Source organism: Pteropus vampyrus, unplaced genomic scaffold (assembly GCF_000151845.1).
Source record: "Pteropus vampyrus isolate Shadow unplaced genomic scaffold, Pvam_2.0 Scaffold135, whole genome shotgun sequence".
NCBI lineage: Eukaryota > Metazoa > Chordata > Mammalia > Chiroptera > Pteropodidae > Pteropus > Pteropus vampyrus.
This window is the reverse complement of record NW_011888916.1, coordinates 1,764,623-1,770,743: the sequence shown is the minus strand read 5'-3', so window position 1 is coordinate 1,770,743 and position 6,121 is coordinate 1,764,623.

Sequence of the window (6,121 nt, the reverse complement as noted above, 5' to 3'; positions counted from 1 at the left end):
GAACAGACACGTGAAACAATCCTGGCCTGAGAAAGGTGTGATTACTAAGGGCTCAGAACACTAAAGACTGATGGTTTGGGTCACACTGCTAAGCAAGCTCTAAGACCAACTGAAGAGATGGCTGAGGGTGAGGGGGATTCAGAACGGATAAGTGGAGGAGTAAGATGATGAATACTAGTTGTGTCCCCAAGACCAATTGTAGCAATGAGGGCTGTAGTTAACCCTACCAACTTTCCTCTTCCAAGTTTCCCCTCAGAAAGAGAACTATAGAGGATCTGCTCCCTGATGCCACGTGGAGAAGTAAAGCTGTAAGGTGCGCAAGCGAACTGTAGCAGCCATGAAAATGCTATTTTCAGATCTCTGGCTGTGAGAAGCATAGTTTATTGACCACTTAAATAGCCTTGCATTCACCCAGCAGCCATGATTTCCACAAGTTGCTCCTTTGACAGAGTGCAGAAAGGATCCTAAGGTAGGCCTCTTCCTGAGAGATGCAAGACTCCTCTGATAGGTGTCTTTGGTTTTGCCTAACTTTCTTAGAACTGCACTGCAATTGAGGACCCTTCCAGTCAACTTGCTTTCCTTTCTTTTCTCCTTCATCTGCACTGAAGTCTGATGGCTCTCACAGTCTTCTCTAGCTTCTAGCTTCCTCTCCACGTTCCCTATCAAGCATAACCTCTAATAAATCTCTTGCATATCTAATCCTTCTTGACTAATATATACTCCCAACATCTGTCAAAGGGAGATTGGATAAACAACATATGGTACATTTTATGTAATGGAATGCTACTCGGTATTAAAGCAAACTGCTGACACACAGGAATAACGTAGATGACTCTTAAAAACATGCTTAGTGAAAAAAAGCCAGACATAAAAGAATTCCAGAGGTGGCTCCATAGCGTAGTGGTTAGCACATCTGCTTTGCACTCAGAACGTCCTGGGTTCACGCCCCAGTTGGAGCCATGGACCAGGTCCTGGGTGCGCCTGGCCCCGGGTGCACCAGGCCCTGGATGCACGCCAGGAGCGTGTGGGAAGGGACACCTCGCCTTCAGAGATCCAGTTCTTAAGGGAAACAGCAACATCCATGGGTCAGGGGTGGAAATAGGGTGGGGAGGAATTATGGGGGTGGAGGGAAGAATTCCATATGAATGCATGATACGTATCTCTGGAGGGATGGATATTGACTAGAAAGGGGGTAGAAGGGAACTTTCTGGAGTGACAGAAATATTCTATATTTTGATGTGTATAGTGACCTCATGGGTATATACATATGTAAAAAGTCATCATGCTGTACACTTAAGATCTGTGCATTTTAATGTATGTAAATTATACCTCAATAAAGTACTGAAAAAATAATAAAGGGGATTTATAGACTCATGTAACTACATGTCAATAGGTAAGTTTGGCTCAGGTGTTTAACAATGCCATCAGAAATCTAGTTATTTTCCATCTTTCCCATATGTCTTCCGGTGTGTCATCTTCAACCCAAGCCTGGCTTACCGTTATCTTCACAACGTGCTACTAACAATCTCATTTTCGTTGTCAGAACTCTAAGAGAATTATTTTCGTAAGCTCTCTGAGTGAGAACATTTCTTTCCTGGAAGTTGATAGCAAGTCACATGTCTTATTGGCTTAATGGGTTATGCCTGTTCCTGAACCAGTCCCTATGACAGGGAAATGCCATACACTGTTTGGCTTACATTTGCCTATCCCTGATTGAACCGCTTTAGAATGGGGTATGGATAACTCCAATTGATTGGACAAGTTGGGGCTTACCTTTGGAGCTAAAGTCCTCTAATTTTATGGCTGCTCTCTACTACAAGAAATATGGCAGAGCTGGAGAACAGGTCTAATCAACTCAATATTTAATCATAGTTTCCTTTTTATTTCCCAAATATCTTTCTCTATCTCCATTTCATCCAGTATTTAATATATACCCAATCAAAGTTAGCATTATCAGCTAGCTACATTTTAGAAGCTATATCCAACTTCTACATTTTGAAATGGAAACCAGAATAAATTCTATTACGAAATAAATAACTCTGGGTTGCATATAGTTTGCTAGCCAGATGCTATCTAAATCCTCATCTCTGAGTTTCAATCTGTCTTTCACCCCCTCTTATCACTGATTTTTTTCTATTCCTGAGGGACTGAGGTTGTTTCACAAATATAATTTTAAAGATTTGTTTATAAGTTTGGCTCAAAAATTTCCTGACATCAAAAGCTGTTGTAAAATGTATTCTTCCTGGTCATTGATTTTGGTGTTTTCACCCTGAATATTGTAATGCTGTAAAAGAAGTATCTTTAGAGTCCCATGGTCTCTTTGAAATGGGTCAATTCTCTCACCAGAGGAGAGATAAGAATAGTACCTAGAGACACTAGGTAAAAGGCCTAGAGATACTGCCTATATGGTCCCTCGTTGAGAATTAGAAAAAGTCACCCAAATACAACCCTTTAGGGTGCAGGGCTGGGCAAATGCTGTGCAGGCTGGATTTCAGCCCCTCTATGCCCCACAGTCTAGACGTCCTATGCCATCTATAGGACTTTACCACTTCCTCACATGTCACTGTACCCTCCTAACTCATCCTTTGCCTCTAGGCTTTTATTCTTTTCCCCATCGACCCTGCATACTTCTATCCAATTAATTTTCCTAAAACACTGCCTTTTATCATGTTACTCTAAACACCTTTATCAGCTTCCCTCTGCTAAGAGATTTCAGATTCCCTAAGTTAGCATTTTAAAGCTTTTCACAATGTCTCTCAAGTATCCTTTACTATCTTTTCCTGCTACTTCTCACCACAATCTTTGTGTTCCGATTAATCTCGAGTACTTGCTATTCCCAAACATTTTACATATTCCCCAAAGTCTTATATGCCATGTAATTACCATCTATATTTATATATTTATATTTGTTTAATGTCTGTTTCCTAAACTAGACTATAAGCTCCACATTGTATGTTGACTTTTGCACTTAAAGCATTAGAACAATTATGCTAACATCAACAAAATTATTTTATTTTTTACTTTCATTAAAAAATTTTTTTTTTTGGGGGGGGGTGACATTTGTTAACGAAATCCAGTAAGTTTCAGGTGTACAATTTAACAGTAAGGCATATATATATATTGCATTGTGTTTTACCCTCCCATAGTTAGATTTCTTTCTGTCACCACATATTTAACCCCTTTTACCCCACCTACTATCTTCCTCCTCCTCCTTACCCTCCTTCCCTCTGGTACCCACTAGTCTACTATCCATGTCCATGAGTCTCTGTTTGTTTGTCCTGTTTGTTTGTTGATTGTAGGTTTATATCCCACATATAAGTGATATCATGTGGTTTTCAACTTTTTTTGTCTGGCTTATTTCGCTTAGCGTGCTTATCTCGAGGTCCATCCATGTTGTTGCAAATAAACCAGTATTACTTTAATCTGAACCAATGTTTAAGGATAATCTTGAAAAGAGCTGGCTGATGTCAACATTGGCCTCATAAAGCTCTAAATAACACTACCCTCAGTATTTACTCCCCAGAAGCCACATATCAACAAGGCCTTAACTTTGGGTCTAGCTATTATTGTACTTGCTGATACTTCCAGTGTATTGTGATATCTTTATCATGAGTCACTGCCGCTTTTCCTTTTCCTTCTCATCTTCTTTTCTTTCACCTTCCTTTTGTTCTTACCCCCTTTTTCCTCCTTTCTTTAAGGTTCAGTATTTGATGATAGCCAATGGAATGGTTCTCATGCTTCACTGAGAAATCTAACTGCTATTCCCTTCTAAGTTAATCAGTCTGATAACCTCTTTCAAATTTGAGTCCCTGTCCAGGAAAGAGATTCTATTTTTACAGAATCTTTTGGTTCCTGAGTGAGACAACTATGGTGTAGAAAGGCATTTCACTGGACTTAGAATTCATCAACATGGGTTTGGGTTCTGATTCTGTCACTCGCTTGTAACTCTGATTAAGACACAATTTTTATGAGCTTTCTTCATAGGTAAAATGAGGATAAAGGTGCTAGTGAATTAGGGATGAATAATAGGGTTATTAAGCAGTATTTAGAGCTCAAATGAAATTAGTATTCTCGGTTAGCACAAATCAGTGAATTTTCTTCAGCAATGTTTTACTTCCTAGCTGAAAACTGTAAAGCACTGTATCAATTTTAAGTGTTATTATTAGATGCTCTTGCCTCATCTTTCTGTAACTTCCTCTGTATCAGCTTTTAGTCCCAGCCCAGGCCCATGTGTAGCTTTTTCTATTTTTAATTCCCTATCTTAAACAACCTAGTATCTTTCATTATATTTAATTTGTAATGCTTCACAAATAGTTTATTTGTATTTGTTTAAAAATGGCAAATATACCGGAAACACAAAATGTAGCTTTATGGTCTATCAAAAGAAAAAAAAAAATCAACCTGCTATTCTAAAATTTTGGGTAGATGTTAATCAATATTCATTGTATCAGTTTTTAGGAACAACAAGGCAGAAGCGCTCTATTCGGGGAAATTTTTTTTTTCTATTGTCACTTGAAGTGAGGCCACTAAAAACTCATGACCAGATTATTAAAATACGCAACTAAGAGGTTTCATTTCTCCCCTTCAGACAGATTGTCCACATCACTGACAGATCATTTATTCATTAATTCAAGAAACATTTATTGAGGATTTATTATGTGCTAAGTACAAAGCACAGACTAATTTGGGCAAAGATGTGAAAAAAAGGTTATATTTGGTGTTTAAATGCTATACAGATGTCTAACAATCTTCACTGTTTTGGTTCTCCATTGCTCATATTGTATATTCAACTTCAAATTCCTTAACCTGGCATTTAAGATTATCCATAATTTGGCTTTAAAAGATCTTTCTAATCTTTAACATTTTTATAACCAAACAGATTTATTTGTAACAGTTCCAAGAAAACGTTTTATACTTTTTAGCTTTTGGGTTTTTGCTGAATTTCTTCGACACGATTAAAATTTCCTCCTTAAATAAAATAAAATAAAATAAAATTTCCTTCCTAAGCCTTTGGCTTATTCGCATCCTACTCATTCTCCAAGATCTAGACGAAATATGACCATATGGTAGAGCTTCCTCTTACAATTTCTACTCAGAGTGATCTGATTCCCCAAATAATTACTGCTTCTTCAAGTCACCTGACAATCCTCTGAAGCTATTACTTTTTTGTATTATTCTAGTATTTTACTGTTATTTAACTTTTCATGTTTCATCTTATCTAACTGGATTTTAAGCTATCAGAGATGAGATTATTTCTCGTTTAATAGTATTTTGGAAAAGATCTAGCAAAGATTGGTAGACTCATAAATGAAGATATACTGTATTTGTGAAAACTCAATTATAAAGATATTAGTTGTCCCCAAATTAATCTATAAATTCAATGTAATTCCAAGAAAAACCCCTGCAGAAGACAGGATAAATTATAGTGAAGAAAATAGACATGATCTTGGAGTTTACAGTCAGGTGGGCAGACATCTCACAAATATATAAAAATATGTTTACAACTTGTTATAAAAATAATACGAAGGAGCAGAAGTCCAAGCCAAGTGAGGAAAACAAGAAAGATCTAACTTAGACTGAGGGCAGGGGATCAGAGAATTCTATCAAAAACCACACAAAGTGTTTTTGTTTTCTAGGACGCAAGCTGCTAAACTCTCCAGAAGCCTAGGAGTGTGCAGCCACCGTGACAGTGAGATCTTGGCGCCCCATGGTCCAGTCAGGGGCTGGTGTGATTTTGTCTGGCTCGGGAGGGGACTGCCGACTCTATTCTATACCGTTATGGCGTGAGAAGAGTTTTCACCACTTGAACTTCCTGATTTTTTGCGTCTTCCTAGCATCTTTCTGCCAGATCCTCCACTTGGCTCTGCCAGTCTCCCGCCTCGTCAATCTCTCACAGGAGCCTGATTTTGAGTTTTCTCTCTCTGTGCCCCGCAAGCCTAGAACTTCAGGGAGGCGGCTCCTCGGATGGCTCGCGGCCCGGCCATTTCACTTGGCCACACAATCCACCAGTCTCCAGCCAAGCGGGAGGTGGGCTGGAGGCGCGCGGGATGGCGAGGGTGCCCGGCGCTTCTCGCGCAGAGGTGGCCGCCTGCCCCGCGCGAGCGCTCGGTGCGCGTTCCGG